General features: G+C 40.5%; 1 protein-coding gene across 1 annotated transcript in view; it reads right to left on the minus strand.

The window, feature by feature from the left end:
• LOC117407224 (interleukin-1 receptor type 1-like) overlaps window positions 1-17,994 on the minus strand; it is a 59,988-nt gene extending 41,994 nt beyond the window's left edge. The window contains exon 1 of the mRNA XM_034923052.2: window positions 17,898-17,994. The gene's annotated coding sequence lies outside the window, so the exon portion shown is untranslated. The remainder of the gene's footprint in view (window positions 1-17,897) is intronic.
• Between the last annotated feature and the right edge of the window lie 259 nt (window positions 17,995-18,253).

Here is an 18,253-nt window from a genome sequence, read left to right on the forward strand (position 1 = left end):
GGAGAGGAGCAGGAGCTGCCTCTCCCTTCACCAGAAGGATCAGGATTAGATGCTGGTGGTCCTCAGCAGCCCTTGCATAGGCTGCTGAGGGAAGCACGGGGAAGAACCGCCCGGCCGCAGAGGTCGAGAAGAGGGCCAACACCCGCACCCCAGCTTGTCCTGACTCCCTGCCTCGCTTCGCCCAAGGATGCCTGCCTCGCTTCGCCCAAGGATGCCTGCCACGCTTCGCCCAAGGATGCCTGTCTGGCATCGCCTGGGGCTGCCAGCCGCTCCGCATCGCCTGGGGCTGCCAGCCGCTCCGCATCGCCTGGGCCTGCCAGCCGCTCCGCATCGCAGCAGGAAGTACTATGGCCGGAACCCCACCAAGGGGAACTGTCGGCCACGAAGAAGGTGGGGGAGGTCAGGAGGCCTGCTCCCACTGCAGCAGTTTCGCTGCCGGAGATCGGGGGAGAGGTCAGGAGACCAGCATCCCCCGCAGCAATTTCACTGCAGGCGTGGACCAGCAGGCTGTCAGCCGTGCCACTACCGGCAGGGGTGCTGACAGCATGGCCAGCCATGGGCCCACTGAAGCCTCCCTTCCCAGCCCAAGACTTTGTTCTGGACTGCTGGATTTTTAAGGGGGGAGGTGGCCATTGAGGCCATGTGTGCTGCGCACAAGGGGGGGTATATGTGGCAATGCGCCCCGCCCCTGTGTGCATTTGTGTGTTATGTGTTGTATGTTGCGTGCGTGTGTTAATGTTGGTGTATAGATTGGTACACGGGATATAAAACAGGTCTGTGTTTCACGTGTGATTTAAAATGTAGATTTGTATTTAGGCACGAGGAGGGCACAAATCACTTCACGTGCTGGTTAAATGTAATATGTGAGCACAGGGTTGCACAGAATTAATTCACGTGCTGGGATTCAAGTGAATAATTAATTAGTAATTGAATCCCAGCACAACAGTATATATAGACACATTTTCATTCACTCAGGGTTGGGTGTTCGTGAGTGGAGAACGGGTGAGAGAGAGGGGAGAAAGAAAGAAAAAGAAAAAGAAAGATCGTAATGTTTGTTTTTGCTTTACTCACCGTGTTTGTCTCCGTGCACCGTTTAAGTATAGTACGTTTTGTTTGTCTTTTTATTTTGGCGTAAGTGCCGTGCCCTGTGTTTTCTGTTTGTTCAACCCTTTTATTTTCTGTTCTGTGTTAATTATTAAATGCTGAGCGCGATCACGCGCTCAGTTTCACCAAACCTCCAAGTCTTTGTTTATTTATTTCCTGCTTCTGGTCTGACGCCACCCACTCCGGCCGTCTTTGTGACAGGGGGGCATGGCGACAGGGGGGTTGCGACAACTCTGCTATCCCAATCCATTTTGTCACGACACGCCACTGATAGAGAGATATATATATATATTTAATTATTTGTTTTATTATTAGTTTTACTTGTTTAGTTTTAGTTTATTTAGTTTTTAGCAAAAGCTAAACATAGCAACGTACGTGGAGAGCAACAACGGGAGTGAAGTTGGTTAGGAGGATTGATACCAGCGACAGTGAACTGGATGCGAGCGGTGATCGGGAGCCAGTGGAGTGAGCAGAGCAGTGGAGTAGCATGAGAGAAGCGAGGCAGTGAGAGCACCAGGCGAGCAGTGAAGTTCTGGATGAGCTGCAGCGGACGGGGTGGCGGACGCAGGGAGGCCGGCCGGCCGGCCAGGAAGGAATTGCAGTAGTCTAGGTGGGAGAGTACGAGGAGTTGCATGGAGTAGTTGGTGAGGAAGGGTCGGATTCTTCGTATGTTGTTCAGGAAGAAACGGCAGGTGCGTGCTAGAGTGGAGATGTGCTGGGAGTAGGAGAGGCAGGTGTCCAGGGTTACTCTGAGGTTCTTGGCTGAGGAGGAGGGAGACAGCGAGCGTGGTAGATTTCAGAGGAATGGAGACAGAGATCAAAGGAGGGGGAAGATGAGGAGGGGAAGAAAAGGATATCAGATTTAGAGAGGTTGAGTTTGAGGTGATGTGAGTGCATCCAGGAGGAGATACAGACAGGTAGAGATACGGGAGGGGATTTTGGGGTCGGGGAGGAAGATCTGAGCATCAGCATAGAAATGATATGAGAAACCATAGGATGCAATGAGGGGGCCCAGGGAGTTGGGGGACTCCTGTTGAAAGTGGTTGAGGTGTGGAGGTTGAGCCATGACAGGTTACCTGGTAGGTGTGGTCGGAGGAGAACCAGGCCAGAGCAGTGCCAGAGATTCCCAGGTCAGCTAGAGAGGATAGGAGAATAGAGTGATCGACAGTGTCAAAGGCAGCAGAGAAATCGAGGAGAATTAGGAGAGAGGAGAGAGAGGCAGCTTCGGCATAATTTAGTGAGTTAGTGACAGACAGAAGTTTCAGTGGAGTGAGCAGAGCGTAAACTAGATTGGAGAGGGTTCGAGCAGAGTGATTAGACAGGAAAGCAAAGAAGTGGCGGTGTACAGCCCGCTCGAGGGTTTTGGAGAGGAAGGGTAGGAGGGAGACAGGACGGTAGTTCTGGAGGGCGGTGGGGTCAAGGGTAGGTTTTTTGTGGAGGGGGGTGGTAGAGGCTTGTTTGAAGGCAGAGGGAAAGAGGCCAGAGAGGAGAGAGGTGTTGAGAAGGGAGGAGATGAAGGGGAGTAGAGCAGGAGCAGCAGCTTGAAAGAGTTGAGTGGGGAGGGGGTCCAGGGCGCACATGGTGGGTTTGTGGCCCTGGAGGAGGGAAGAGAGGTCAGAGTGAGGGGAGAGAAGGAGGAGAAGGAGCGTGAGTTAGTAGGGGAGACAGAGGGTGTTGGGGTTGGAGCGGGAGGGGGCGAGAGGTGTTAAAGAGTTTGCGGATATCCGAGATTTGAGGCAAAGTCATCAGAGGAGATAGAGGAGGGAGGGAGGGAAGAGAAGGTAGAGAATAGTTTCCTGGTGTTGTTAGTGGAGGATTGGAAATAGGAGTGTTTAGAGAGTAGAGGAGGGAGCAGTAGAGGTCTAGGGCAGCAGGGAGTTTGGTCCTCCCATTTCTTTTTAGCAGAGTGCAGTTCGGTTCTTGCTGAGCGGTGCACAAAGGAGAGCCAGGGTTGGGGAGGGGAGGGGAGGGTGGAGGTAGCAGAGTCTACAGAGTTGGGAGAAGCAGGAGTTAGTGTTATCAGGAGAGAGTCAGGTTTCAGTGAGCAAGGAAATCGATTGAGAGGTGGGAGGCAAAGGCAGAGATTAAAATCAGCTTTGTTAACAGAAGAGTGACAGTTCCAGAGGGCACCAGAGGGGAGAGGTTAGTGGGGTTAGGGGAGCGGTTAGTGGGGTTAGGGGAGCAGCGGTGGAGGATGGGAGTGAGAGGACAGAATATCAGGGATGTAAGAGACAGTCATAGCAGGACAGGTGAGACAGATAGGAACAAGTAGTAGTGGGGGCAGGAGCAGTGGGGGGAGGGTACAGACCTGTCTAGTATTTGGCATCTTCCAGAGCATGGACCTCTGAGAACTACATTTCCCATCATCCTCATGCTCACATTTACCAGTGAGCAAAGGATGATGGGAAATGTAGTTCTCAGAGGTCCATGCAGGTACATGGGAAGCCATCTTGAGGCAGGGAATGCAGTTTAAGTTTAAAAAAAAGTGGTCAAAATATACCGTAAGCTTTCAAGTTTCAAGGTAACTTAGAGTGCTATTTTATTTAGGTTAGCTAAAGAAATGTAATTTACTGAAAGCAGCCTGCACGACCGGGGGATAGTATTTGTCAAATAATTCACTTCAATCTTTTACAGTGGTTGAATCCTGAACTAATGCAAACCACAGGCAAAGCCAATGACAAAATCTTAATTCTGTAGATAGACTTTTTTCATACAGTTTGCGTCCGGTGTGTATTAGCTCTTAAGTGTTTATTACTCCCACGATTCTCATCCTTGTGTAACAAACACCAAGTAGGGAATGTCAGTAAATTGGGGCAGAACTATTCACAAATGCAACTCTGCAGATTAATAATTGTATTGCATAAAAAAACCTAAAACAAATAGTAAAGAATCATACACAATTCCAATTAGGTAACAATATAAACATGGGCTTTTCAATCAGGAAAGCAAAAAACACAAAAAAAGCAGCAAATTCAAGTTTATTTTTATACAGTCCCAATGTATACTATATTAATTCTGGGTTTTCCAGAACTCCAGAGCCAGGTAGTACAATAATGTGGTGCCACAGTGAGAAAAAAAAAACAAAAAAAAAAACACACACATCCCCCCCAACAAAAAAATATGGAAAGATCTTACTATAGCAGTCCTCGCTGCTATAATCCCACACAGATTTAAAAAAAAAAAAAAAAAAAAAAAAAAATCCATAAGAAAAGAACATCCGGTTCACACAGGAAAGGAAAGCCAACAAAAAAAAATAACACAAATCCTCAAAAAGGTTTGCAAGCATTGGTTTCCAAATACAAAAGTTTTGTTTCAGAAAACAAAGAATTAACTGCAGATGGTAAAAAAACACAGGAATTTGCTGGAACACCACATCACCTTCACAAATAAAAAAACAAAAACAAAACACACCCTTATATTTCTGGACCCCAAGCCTAACAAAAATCACTGCATTGAACAGAGCTTTGACTTCTTCCCTTGAAAACTACCTTCTCCTTGTTTGAGAGCACACCTGATTTAAAAGGGGTTTCTCAGGCATAAAACCAGGGGCACTACAAGCTACACTGAAAAAAAAAAAAAAAAAAAGCTAGCTACACTTAAAGCTACTTGGAAAAAGTAGCTTGCTTTTCAAAGCTACTTTTCCACTAATGAAAAAACACTATGGTTTTAACATTTATAAACTATACTTCAGAACTGTGGTGCTTTGGTGGATACTATGGTTATTCTGGCATTAGAGTCTGGAACCAACTCCCCAGTAATGTTGTTGAAGCCAACACCCTGGGATCCTTCAAGAAGCTGCTTGATGAGATTCTGGGATCAATAAGCTACCAACAACCAAACGAGCAAGATGGGCTGAATGGCCTCCTCTCGTTTGTAAACTTTCTTATGTTCTTAATTTACAGGTTCACATGCTGCAATCCACTGAAAAACACCTCTGTGTCCTTAACCCAGATGCTTTTATACACATAGATATTTATTTATATATATTGTAACACATCAGGGAGGGGGTTAGTGTCCTCCCTGAAGAAAACGTGTGCGTATGCACATTTTGTTTTATCGTTTATTGGTTAATTATCACCCGCACCTGAGCGGTATTGTAAATTAATGCCAGGCGCGGGGTATTTAAGACGTGCAGCCTGTCTGTAGGAGGCTGCTGAGTAGAAGGAGACAGAAGACGTGCTCTGTTTCCGAGCAGTCCGAAGAGTAAGTGCTGTGTGCAGTTTATTTGCGTTTGTGTTAGCAGGTAAACGGCTTAGCCGTCCTGCAAGGTAGTAAGGGAAATACCTGTTTAGTAAGCACTCCAAATGGAGTTAGGTGTTTATTTTGTGTTTTGTTTATTTTTGTGTGTATTAAAAATTAGCGCGTCAGCGCTTTAAAAAACTCAATTTCTGTGTGCTGGGTCCTGATTTTAAAGGGGCACGAACCCAAGTGAGTGCCGGGCTGTTACAATATATATATGTGACAGGATTGGCAGAGGTTGAGGCTCAGAGACAGTTTAAAGTTCAAAATAAAGTTTTTAATTAACAAAAATACAAAATGAATCAGGGGCCAGACAAAAAGGTTTTAAACACAAAATAATAAACACAAAACAAAGCTTACAAATAAGGCTTCCAGGCTGGGCGTTGCCTTCACTGGTTTACAATAAACTAACAACAAAGCACACACAAAAACACTCTACTACTTCTAGAACTCTCCCTCCAACTGGGAGGCTGAGGCCTCCTTTTATGCCAGGTGGCTAAGTCCATAATTGAATAATTAATTGACTGATTGCTCCCACCTGACACAATCAACCTGGGCAGGGAGGAGAATTTAACTCCTTCCCTGCCAGTATTTCTAAGGGCAGAGCCCTGCCACTATATATATATATATATATATATATATATATATATATATATATATATATATATATATATATATATATATATATAAATTATTATTTCTAGAAAATAAAGATGGTCTCATGCAGTCCTCAAATTTCAAGTTTAATTCGATACTGTTCACTTTGTATTTGGCACTTCATCAGAAAAAAGCAATAAGAATTGTACTCTGAGCCTTCTACAAAGTGTGTACTCTTTCACCACGAGAGACAGCAGACACTGAGCAGCCCTGTTCTGGTTAGCACGAATATCCAGCACAATAATACAGCTGCTTTATAACACTAGTCCTGGAGTACCCCTGTGTCTGCTGGTTTTCTCCATCTCAATTGTCAGCTACATAATTGAACACTTATCTGAACTCTCTCCATTTGTTTAAGAGCTGAAAACAACTGAAAAGATTGAAAGACAATTTTAAAGGGTTCAGTTAAGTTATTAAGAACCAGTAGACACAGGGGTCCTCCAGGACCAGGGTTGAAAACCACTGCTGATATAAAAGAGCCATGCAGGGTTGAATGCTATTTTAAACAAAAATAAATAAGAAGGTCATTAAAAATAATAACTAGATTTTGTGTTTCTTTATACATTTTTATTTTAACGCATTCTGAGAGCTACATAATTATTCAGGTGTATTTGTTAACATGATTAGCCCGCAGTAAGCGATGGACGGTATAAACTCCCACACAATAACCTGACATTCAAAATGTCCCCCAATCACCAGTACAGTAAACAAAACAAATATGCGTGTATGCGGTTAAAAATCTTTACTAAAGTGTATCTTGCAGGTCAAACACACCAATACATTTCTGTACATATTCCATCAATAGAAATAAAATATTTTAAGGAGTTTAAAAAATAATAAACAAAGATATGATGGCTTTTGTGTGGTGTATGGCCACACCCACTCAAATCACGCTGGCTGGAATAAAACAGGAAGTTACGTACAAAACGATAAATACACATGGCGACTGCCGCTCAAAGATGAAGTCGAAGGCTCAATTCATTTTAGGGAACAGGTGCCACAACCTTACATTTTTGAACCAGCGTCGAGGCAGCGGGATCCCACTGATCAGAGGCAGCGACTAAATGGGGATTGACAAGAAATAGAGTTGTGGACCCTGCAAAACCTGTGGCGGATCGACAACACTGCATGGTGAGTGTAATTTCCAAAATTGTAATGTGTTTGATTACCAGCAATATACGCTTCAATATCTATACTCTGTAATTAGTTTATATTAGTTTAGTGCATAGGTGCACAACATATGGCCCGCGGGCCAAATCCGGCCCACTAAGACGTTTCATGTGGCCCGCCAACACTTTTTTTTTTTAGACATTTTCAAAAAAAAACCCAGGCAATTCACATATAAAAAGAACATTTCTTTCAATAAACAGACTGAGCAACCTTGTACAATAAAAAAAATAAAACAAAAAAACCCACAAATACACAGGGTGGTTTATTCAGGAATCAAATTATAGAGATTATAATAAAGATCAATGGTTCTTATTCTGACTATAGAACATCTAGTGAAGTCTTGTAACATATACTTCCTTTTCAAAGGTGAAGGGAAACACTCTGCAGTAAGAGTAGTTCTTATGAATTTGTTATTACATTTTTTATCTAAGACATTACATCCATCTATAATGAAAACATCTGTGGTACTGCAGCAGAATAAGTCAACATTCCTGTAACTAAAATAATCATTGCTTGTGGAATTGCCTTAACCACTGTAGTATATTGTCTATTGGTGCAAACAAGATCATATTTTTTAATGAAACCGTTATACAATAGAATATTTCCATTATCATCCATTAAATGTTGAATAGACCAGACACCTTTCTCCATCCATTCACTGTAAAAGAAGGATTTTCTATTAATTAGGATACAGAGTGAAGTTATGTTTATATATTAGTTTCCAATAACGGAAGACTTGCTGATGAAATGCAGATAACTTAATGGGCAGTTTAGAAATCTCAAAATCACATCTTAATAAATAATCTATACACCCAAAACTCTTAAAGATTTTAGAAGGAAAAATCAAACCAAAAACATTCACATTTTCGAATAAAACATTGTAACCATTTTAACTTGATGGTACCATTCATTGGATCAAAGTCAATTGTATTCAGGCCACCTTCCTCAATAGACTTTACAATATCCCCTTTTCTGAAATAATGATGTTTATTTTTCTATATAAATGTGAAATTGGCTTGGTTAATTGTCTTGATTAACTTGTCAAGTTAGACTCTCCATCTTAGTAAGTAAAATACATCCAAAAATGGATAAATCCCTTTGTACCCAACTAATGAGAATAGTTTGACTTCTGTAAATTATTCTGTATATTGGACTTTTCCCTAACCTTTAAATCCTTTGTAATTACAATACCTAAATATTTTATTTCATCTTTAACTGATATATTATGCACAGTAATCAGAGGGTTATCATGAAGAGCCATTAATTCACATTTTTTCATATTTAAAATGTAAACCAGAAGCTTTTGAAAAAAAAAAGAAGATAATATTTAGTACTGCTGGAATCTGTGCTGTTTTCTTGAGGAATAGAGTGGTGTTCTCTAGAATGATAGAGAGATCAGAGGAGGGGGAGGGAAAGAAAAGGATATCAGATTTAGAGAGGTTGAGTTTGAGGTGATGTGAGTGCATCCAGGAGGAGATAGCAGAGAGACAGGTAGAGATACGGGAGGGGATTGTGGAGTCAGAGGGGGGGAAGGAAAGGAAAATCTGAGCATCATCAGCATAGAAATGGTATGAGAAACCATAGGATGCGATGAGGGGGCCCAGGGAGTGGGTGTAGAGAGAGAACAGGAGAGGACCCAAGACTGATCCTTGGGGGACTCCAGTTAAGAGAGGGTGAGGTGTGGAGGTTGCTCCACGCCAGGTTACCTGGTAAGTGTGGTTGGAGAGGTAGGAGGAGAACCAGGCCAGAGCAGTGTCAGAGATTCCCAGGTCAGCGAGAGAGGATAGTCCAATAGAGTGATCACAAGTGTCAAAGGCAGCAGAGAGGTCGAGGAAAATTAGGACAGAGGAGAGAGAGGCAGCTCGGGCACACTTAAGTGAGTTGGTGACAGACAGGAGGGCGGTTTCAGTGGAGTGAGCAGAGCGGAAGCCAGATTGGAGAGGGTCGAGCAGAAAGTGGTTGGACAGGAAAGCAGAGGGCTGGCGGTGTACAGCCCGCTCAAGGGTTTTGGAGAGGAAGGGTAGGAGGGAGACAGGACGGTAGCTCTGGAGGGAGGTGGGGTCGAGGGTAGGCTTTTTGAGGAGGGGAGTGATAGAGGCTTGTTTGAAGGCAGAGGGAAAGAGACCAGAAAAGAGAGAGGTGTTGAGAAGGGAGGAGATGAAGGGAAGTAGAGCAGGAGCAGCAGCTTGAAAGAGGTGAGTGGGAAGGGGGTCCAGGGCACATGTGGTGGGTTTGTGACCCTGGAGCAGGGAGGAGAGGTCAGAGTCTGAGAGGGGAGAGAAGGTGGAGAAGGAGTGTGAGTTAGTAGGGGTTGGAGCTGGAGGGGGTGGGGGAGGGGAGAGGTGTTAAAGAGTTTGCGGATATCTGAGATTTTAGAAGAGAAGAGGCAAAGTCAGAAGGTAGAGAATATTTTACGTGGGTTGTTAGTGGAGGCTTGGATTATAGATTGGAAATAAAAACATTTAGCAGAGGAGAGAGCGGTAGAGGTTTAGGGCAGCAGGGAGTTTGGTTCCCTTCCATTTCTTTTCAGCAGATCGCAGTGTGGTTCTTGCTGAGCGGAGTGCATTAAGTAATATCACAGGGCGTATATTGTCTAAATATCTCTTGTCTTTACCAGGTTTCCGTATAAGAGTTATCAACCCTTGTTTCATAGTTGGCATTAGACCATTATTCTCTATACATTCTTTTAAGGTATCAAATAACAGTTCTTTTATATCTTCCCAGAAGAATTTGTAGAAATGTGAGTCCATCTTGTCCTGGTGCTTTCCCTAATGATATTCTCTTAACAGCAGTGTCAAGTTCTTTCATACTGATTTTAGAGTCACCGGTCTCTTTAATTGCCAAGTCTATCTTGGGGATATGTGGTTTTATATTTTCAAGAAAAGCAAACGATTCATCAAAAGAGTAGGAGTAGGAATACAGTTTGGTGTAAAATCGATATACTTCTTCAGAAATCAATCTAGGATCTGTACATTCAACATCATTGATTGCATTTTTTCTCCTGTCTCTTTCTAAACTGCTAAAGTAAGAGTTTTTTTCCCCGATCCCCCCTCTATCCATCTAGCTCGTGACCTTACATAGGCACCTTGTGCTCTTAAGATATATAGTAGATCATCTAACTTGGACTGTAAACTGATAAGTTTGTTTTTATCAGCATCAGATATTACTGTCCTATTACAGCAACACTAATGTCCTGCACCAACTTAACCTCAAATTCTCTATTTTGCCTACTCTTGGTTTTACTAAACTGTATCAAACTCCCTAACTTTAAATTTAAAGTATTCCCATCTACTACTATAGCTAGTTATATATCATTCTTGATCTTCAGCATTAAATCTTTAATAGCGTTACCACAATCCTCAATTAAAAAGGTCTGCATTGAACTAATCTTTCTTATTTTTAATCCTAACTTCTGGTTTCAAGACAAGCTGTATCAGACAATGATCTGTCAAAAGGAGCACTAGAAATTGATACATTAGACATATATCTTATTTCAGGTGTTGCTAACCAGAAATCCATTCTGGATTTGCAGCTACCATTAGGTTTTACCCATGAAAATGGTCTAACATCTGGATTCCTGTCCCTCCAAACATCTATAAGAGCATTTGAATTAGTGAAATCAAGTATTGTAGTATTATACTGGTAATTACTGTATTTAGAAGGACTCCTATCAAGCCATTCTTCAGGTGTCAAATTAAAATCCCCACCAATCAAAATAAACTCTGTATGATAAAGATCCTTATATTTCAGAAATAACATCCGTCACTTTCAATGACAGTTTGTTTTGGTTACTATTATTGTATCCATAAATATTCATCAAAATAAAAAAGGTTCCTTCAACATTTAACACAACAGCCAATGACCGTCCGCATCAGCGCTGAATATAACTACCTTCCCAGGGCATTGGTTGAAACATATGGCTACACCTCCAGATCGGTTAGAGCCATGACTGAACAGTACTTTGTCTCCCCACTGGTTTGACCAGAAGGTGGCATCAGCGTCACACGAATGAGTTTCTTGTAAGAAAGTGCAATAGGCCTTTTGCCCTTTACAAAATAGAAAAATAGCTTTCCGCTTCACATTGTCTTTTCAACCCCTTGTGTTCAATGAAATAAATAACATAAAGTAAAACAAGAACATAAAAGTAAAAAATGCTGTTTAACCTCTAGCAGTATATAAAAAACAAAAACAAGTAGCTTTCCTTTAGAGCTAGAATGAACAGGGTCATTCCTCAATTATCAAATATCCCCCCACAGTTTACTCACATGTCTCTAAACTAGACTTTACCTCTCACTCCTTTGCATAAATGTGGCGACCATTTATGAATCCAACAGGGCCATGAAAGTATGCTTTTTCCCCTGCATTTCTTGCTTGTTGAATGCGCAGCCAAAGGGCTTCCCTAGCCAGTTTGCCATCTCTGGTCAAGTCCTCGGTGAAACGGATACCCGCCTCCTTGGTCATCTTCCATATACCATCTCTGTGTTGACGTTTAGTAAACTGGATGATCACCTTGCGGGGCCGCTTCTCCTCCTTCTTCCCAGGCGATGTACAGTGTCCACGTACTCGTCCATTTTCTGTGACCATTCTGGGGCTACTCTTCCAAGTAGCTGTATCACGTCCTCGCTGATGTTTTCATTCATTTTATCCCTCATTCCTTTGACTTTCTAGTTCCACCGTCTTTTGTTCCGCTCCTGCTCTCTCGACCTCTTCTTGAGCTTGTCGACTTCTCTACGTAAGGTAGACACTTGTTTTTCCAAGGTAGAGACCTTCTGCTTACATTCATTCACCTCCAGCTGTGTTGAACTTCGTCTCAAGCAGCACCTGGGCGATAGAGAGGAGCAGCTCATCCAGTATCACTGCATTATACACCAGCAAAATCTGTGTGGGAAAGATCTGGGTTTCCAACATGTGATGAATGTTATTGTCTCCATGGTCAACTTCATAAAATCTCGTGGACTCAACCACTGTCAATTTAAAACGTATTTAGAAGAAATTGATGCTGAGTATAGTGATGTACTTTATCACACAGAAGTCAGGTGGCTCAGCAGGGGTAAAGTTTTGAAAAAGTTTCTGGCGCTGCTGCTGGAAATTAAATCTTTTTTGATAGAGAAAGAAAGACCTGTGACCCTACTGGAGGATGCCAAGTGGCTTTGTGATCTTGCTTTCCTTGCTGATCTTACTGCCCATCTTAATGATCTCAATGTTCGGCTTCAGGGAAAGGAACAACATGTGTGTGACTTTGCCAGCCAAATCACGTCTTTTCAGACTAAACTGAAACTGTTCTATACGCAACTGCAGTGAGGTGATCTCTCTCACTTTCCTACATGCCAGCAAGTGTTTTCAGATCACAGTTGTGACTCTGGGCCCTATACTGAAGTCGTGGGGAAGCTTCAGTATTCATTTGAGCAGTGATTCTCAGACTTTCATAGAGACACTCAAAAGCTGAAGTTAATCACTGCCCCATTTTCAACTGACCCAGAAGCAGTGGAATCAAGTATTCAACTTGAACTTCTCACCCTGCAATGCAAATACCGCAAAGGAAATCTGCTCAATTTCTACACAATTGCCTTGATTCTGAAAAGTTTCCGAACCTGCCACAGACAGCCCTGAAGTTTGCTTGTCTTTTTGGCAGTACGTTCATTTGCGAGCATGTCTTTTCTCTGCTGAGTCTCAACAAATCAAAACAACGCAATCGGATTACTGATGATAATCTTGAAGCAGTTACGCGTCTGGCAATGTCAAATAAAACCTGGCATTCTGAAATTTGTCTGAGAGGCAGTGCAACACGTCACATTAATCCTGAGAAATCATCCACTGGTAAGTATCACCTGCTTAAGTGATCAGTGTTTTCTATCCAGTCATAAGTTCTCACTAACAGCCCAGGTTTTTGCTTTTTCCAATTAAATATTCAGGTAAAAATAATAATTGTAGATTGCTTGTGCACAATAAATAATTCCCACAGTCCATTTAGGTCCCACAACATGATTGTTTTAATTTATAAAGCAGAGAATAATTTAAAATCAATGACGAGATGCTGGTTGGATCAAAAACCCGGACTGTTAGTGGGTCTCCAGGACTGAAAGGCTGTAAAAGGTGATTTCAAGCAAATTATGCTGTCAAACACTTATAACACTGATCATAATTCCCTGCACTTTATATAACGTAACCATTATTAGCTTGTTATTATTTGGTAGAAATCTTCAGAGAAACTAGGCTGTTAAACTTTGGCACTTGGGTCTTCATATAAACAAAAAATATTAGTATATCTCATTAAAAAAAAAAGTTTTATTAGTGGCCCTCAGAAGTCATTCTGATTGTCAATGTGGCCCTGCCAGCAAAAAAGTTGTGCAGCACTGGTTTAGTGATTGTCTGTTATTGCCTATAAAACCCATTTTTGTCATATTTTGTCTGTGATCAGACTGAACAGCACACCACTGACAGTGACACTGAAATCTTTTCAAGGACGATAAATTACAAACATTACAATAATGTACAGTAGACATAAGGATTGATAAGATGGCATTATGAATATGGAAAATTAAATGTTTCTTTACTCACCATTACGTCAGTGGTACAAATTTTCTGATGCAGTAAAGTTCGGATAGTTGTTTGTAATCCAGAAATTCAGGTTTATATTCCAATATGGTAATGCTACAATAATTATTTACATGTTGTGTATCCTGATGATGCACACACAATAATTAAAGTCTCTATAATAAAGTGAGTGCCCACATTATGACAGTAGATTTCTGTCAAAATAGTAATGTAAATGAAATACTGTACCTTACTTACTCATTAGGTAAGCAAGGAAATTAAGAAACAGACATCCACAGTCTACAAAACAATTTCCTCTGAGTGGGCGTTCAATAGCAGTTGTTTTGTCCCCGCCTGTGTTTTAATTGACAGCCGTTTTTCAGCAGCACGATAATTACTGGATGAATCAGCTTTTCTAATAACCATGATCTTAAAAATTGCATCATAACTTCTTTGTAATCCCTTTGATCCCTTTTCAATTCACTCTTTTCCACATGTTCACTGCAGCTAGTTTTATCCATTTTTATTACTGTATACTGAACTCAATATGAACTTTCACAACAGCCTTGACAAGACGAGTTGTATTTTTCAAATCTTATTTTCATTAAAAAAAAAACCAAAAACCTTATATGTGGGCTAATATGGGTGGGTATATACAGTATATATATATATATATATATATATATATATATATATATATATATATATATTACCGGTGTGTGTGTGTTCATGGTGGTTTCCTATAAAACCTCAATGATATATTTATTTAAAAAAATGATTTCAACCTGACTTTATTATGTGCTATACACAAGTACATATTTTCAATTTTATATTTAAAATTTATACAGCATGCATTTCTCATATTCATTTTATATTTCTCAATATATTTACCTTATTTTAAAAGTATTAATGATATATTTAACATTTATATGTTTTAAATACATAAAATATATATTTACCATATATCTTGTATTTACTTATCTAGAAAAGGAGCCAAATTTGGGGTTATGAAATGTAAAATATCTTGATAATATATTTAATATATTCTATTTCATTCAAGAATGATGTTGGGAAAATATAAGTATCATACATTTCTTATTATATATTAAATATATCTTTGTTCCGTATGGGTGGGGTTTGAGATCACTGCAGGAACAGCAATTTAATAAAAATAAAATAATAAAAACACCACACAGATGTGCTCTGGCTTTTTTGTTCCATACCACAACATGGATCGTTATTGCTGTGTTACCTGTTTTACCTGCAGTGAGTCAGGTACCCTCACCGCCGCGTAGAACGGGTGTGTTTGTGTTAACCTGATTCACCCACAGTAAGTGATTTACAGTATAAACTCCCACACAATAACCCGACATTCAAAATGTCCCCCAATCACCAGTACAGTAAACAAAACAAATATGCGTGTATGCGGTTAAAAATCTTTACTAAAGTGTATCTTGCAGGTCAAACACACCAATACATTTCTGTACATATTCCATCAATAGAAATAAAATATTTTAAGGAGTTTAAAAAATAATAAACAAAGATATGATGGCTTTTGTGTGGTGTATGGCCACACCCACTCAAATCACGCTGGCTGGAATAAAACAGGAAGTTACGTACAAAACGATAAATACACATGGCGACTGCCGCTCAATTCATTTTAGGGAACAGGGGCCACAACCCTACAATTTTGAACCAGCGGCGAGACAGCGGGATCCCACTGATCAACAGAGGCAGGGACTCATTGGGGATCGACAAGAAATAGAGTTGTGGACCCGGCAAAACCTGTGGCGGATCGGCAACACTGCATGGTTTTCCTAACCCGTAAATTGGTTTATTAGTGTATACAACTGGTTTACGGGGTATTTGAAGGATCAATGCTGGATAATTAACTGATGTCTGTTATTCAACTGAGGAATGGTTCATTTTGTATGTAAATTACACCAAGATAATAGTTTTAGAATCTAAGCGAAAATTGACAAACAAATATCTGAGATATACCAGGTGTGGTAAATCAGTTGGTAATTTGTGCCCATGAACTAACACTTTACTTAATTGTAATTACCTGTGTTTAAATCGAAATATTGAAGCTGTGTATACACACTGATGAAGGCTTTTTGGCTGAAACATGTTTGTGACTTTCTTATGGATTAGATTTTAAAATGTTTGTTCTTCAAAAAATGAAGCTGTGAAATGAATAAATAATGAAAATTACTTTTTGGAATTAATTTGTTTCTTATGAGTGCTGACCTTTGTCACATTGCTTTGAATTGATACTCATTTTTGGGTCGACGCGCCGATGAGTTATTTCTTAGCAGTTAAGAGAAATTTTGAAATTGAGCATGGTGGTATCTAAATTGTAATTTTTAAAACCATCTGCTGCCACTGTCAAGAAATGTCTTCCTTTGAGATAAATAAATTGACAGAGGCTAAGGCCATCACTTTTTCCTACAGCAACACAAACAGAGAATTGTAGTTCCAGGAGATATTTCCTCCTTTTCCTCAGAGACATTGGATGAATTTACAGAAAGATTGTTACATTTACAGAAGGAAATTCGTTTGGACTTGCACGCAGTAACACTGAGTGAGTATTACAGGAGCAATAGAATACCAAGAGGCTTACGCCTCCAAAAGGAACCTACCATTGGCAGAGAATACTGAATTTTGTCAGACATGGTGTCAAATTTTAAACCAGTGTTCTATGGACTTGATGTTATTAATTGTGGACTTTACAACAAAAGAAATGGTTCTAACAAAATAATCCATTGCCGCCTGCCAAATGGAGATGGAACAGAAATTCGACCATAATGCAATGATTTCTGTACAAGAGAAAATAAATTTAAAAAAACAGTTGGAAAACTTCAAGTCTGAGTTGCAAAAGTTCAAGATTAAGAAATTCCGACATGACTGGCTGGCAAGTGGATTACGGAGACTGAACTATGGGGGTGGATGGTCTAAAGTTAAAATCGTAAATACATCGGGATACATCGGGTAAATACATACATTCCATTTCACTGGAGTCCTCTGGATCAATGGCCTCCTCAACACCCTCATCTTTTTTACCTCCAGTACAAAGTTCATATTGGATTTCTCAACAAAAAAATTCAGCACCAAGAGATGGGGGAAGAGAGGGGAAAAGAAGAATAAAATGGTAAAAAGAAACTTCCTCAATGAAAATGTAGTTTAATTTGTCCAGCAAAGAACTTTCTACTGATCAAGCGACTGTACTAACTAAAGGTCTTTCTTTTGTACCAACTACTGTTACAGATCCTTTTCTAGTTAAATAGAGCTATTTAAGTTCTTTAGGAATATTAAGTTGAACAGTTTTTTTGGATACAAGACAATGCCCAAAGACCCAACAAACTATAGCCATTTTAAACCCAAGAGTAAATTAATGCCATTTATGACTAATGCTTCTGTTAATACTTTCTGTAGATTGATGGAGGGTGATATTGATGAGGAAATGACAAATCAAAAGTAATGATCATCCACATACCTATAAAATTAACAATTTGAATAAGGTCGAAAGAATGGCACTTCATGATTTAATGACTGATTACGAAATTATTATAAAACCAGCTGATAACGGTGGGTCTATAGTTATTCAGGATATAATTACTATTGCAGGGGCGATATGGTTATGAGAAAAGACAGAGAAAGGAAACATTAAGTTTTGTCTGTTTCTGGAAACTATCTGTCTGTGTTTGTCACTGTTAGACGGCTAATACGATCCGGGAGCTGTCACTACAAGCCAGCATCAAGCTTGGACTACACTTCACGACTGTCATTATAATTGCCTTGCACCGCACCTGCACTAAGAGCACTCACTTCAGGAGAAGTGACCGTGTCTGTGTTGTGTGTGATGCTTTGTATTATTATTTCAGGACTGAACCCTGTGGTTTATAAGCTGGCAATACACATTGTTGTGTAGAGCCAGCCTTTGAACTTGTGTCTGTCGTTGTTGGAGCACATGCATCACCTGTACACTGCAAACCACATGATCACAATGACACACCTGGTATTCTGATTAATAATATTTGAAGTTACCATGAAAAAGCAAATTATATTTTTCAATTGCCTGTTTTTGTACATGCTACAGTAACTTTATTTTTCTGAATTCTGGAAAGCCTCCAAAGAAATATTGACATTTATCCACAATCCTGGTTAACCACGCAGGGATCGTGCTGACTCACCCTGGTTCCACCTTCTCCTTCTCCTTCTCCTTCTCCTTCTCCTTCTCCTTCTCCTTCTCCTTCTCCTTCTCCTTCTCCTTCTCCCTGTGCAGACAAAGCACCAAACACACAAACAGCACCAAGAAGAACAAAGAAACTGGCTTTTCAGCCTCTTTTTAAAGGCAGATGAGCAGGGTTAATTGATTGTCAATTGTTCAATTCCCCCTGGCAACCTGCTGCACATTCCTTTTCATTAGGCAAGCAGGGAGGTCTAACCTCCCAGCCCTGTCATACAATTAAACCCATTATTATTTACAACCCAACCCAAAACCCTATTTTATTTAGAAACGCCAAAGCAAACCATACTATTTACAGGG

This window comes from Acipenser ruthenus, chromosome 8, assembly GCF_902713425.1.
Source record: "Acipenser ruthenus chromosome 8, fAciRut3.2 maternal haplotype, whole genome shotgun sequence".
In the NCBI taxonomy this organism is placed as follows: Eukaryota; Metazoa; Chordata; class Actinopteri; order Acipenseriformes; family Acipenseridae; genus Acipenser; species Acipenser ruthenus.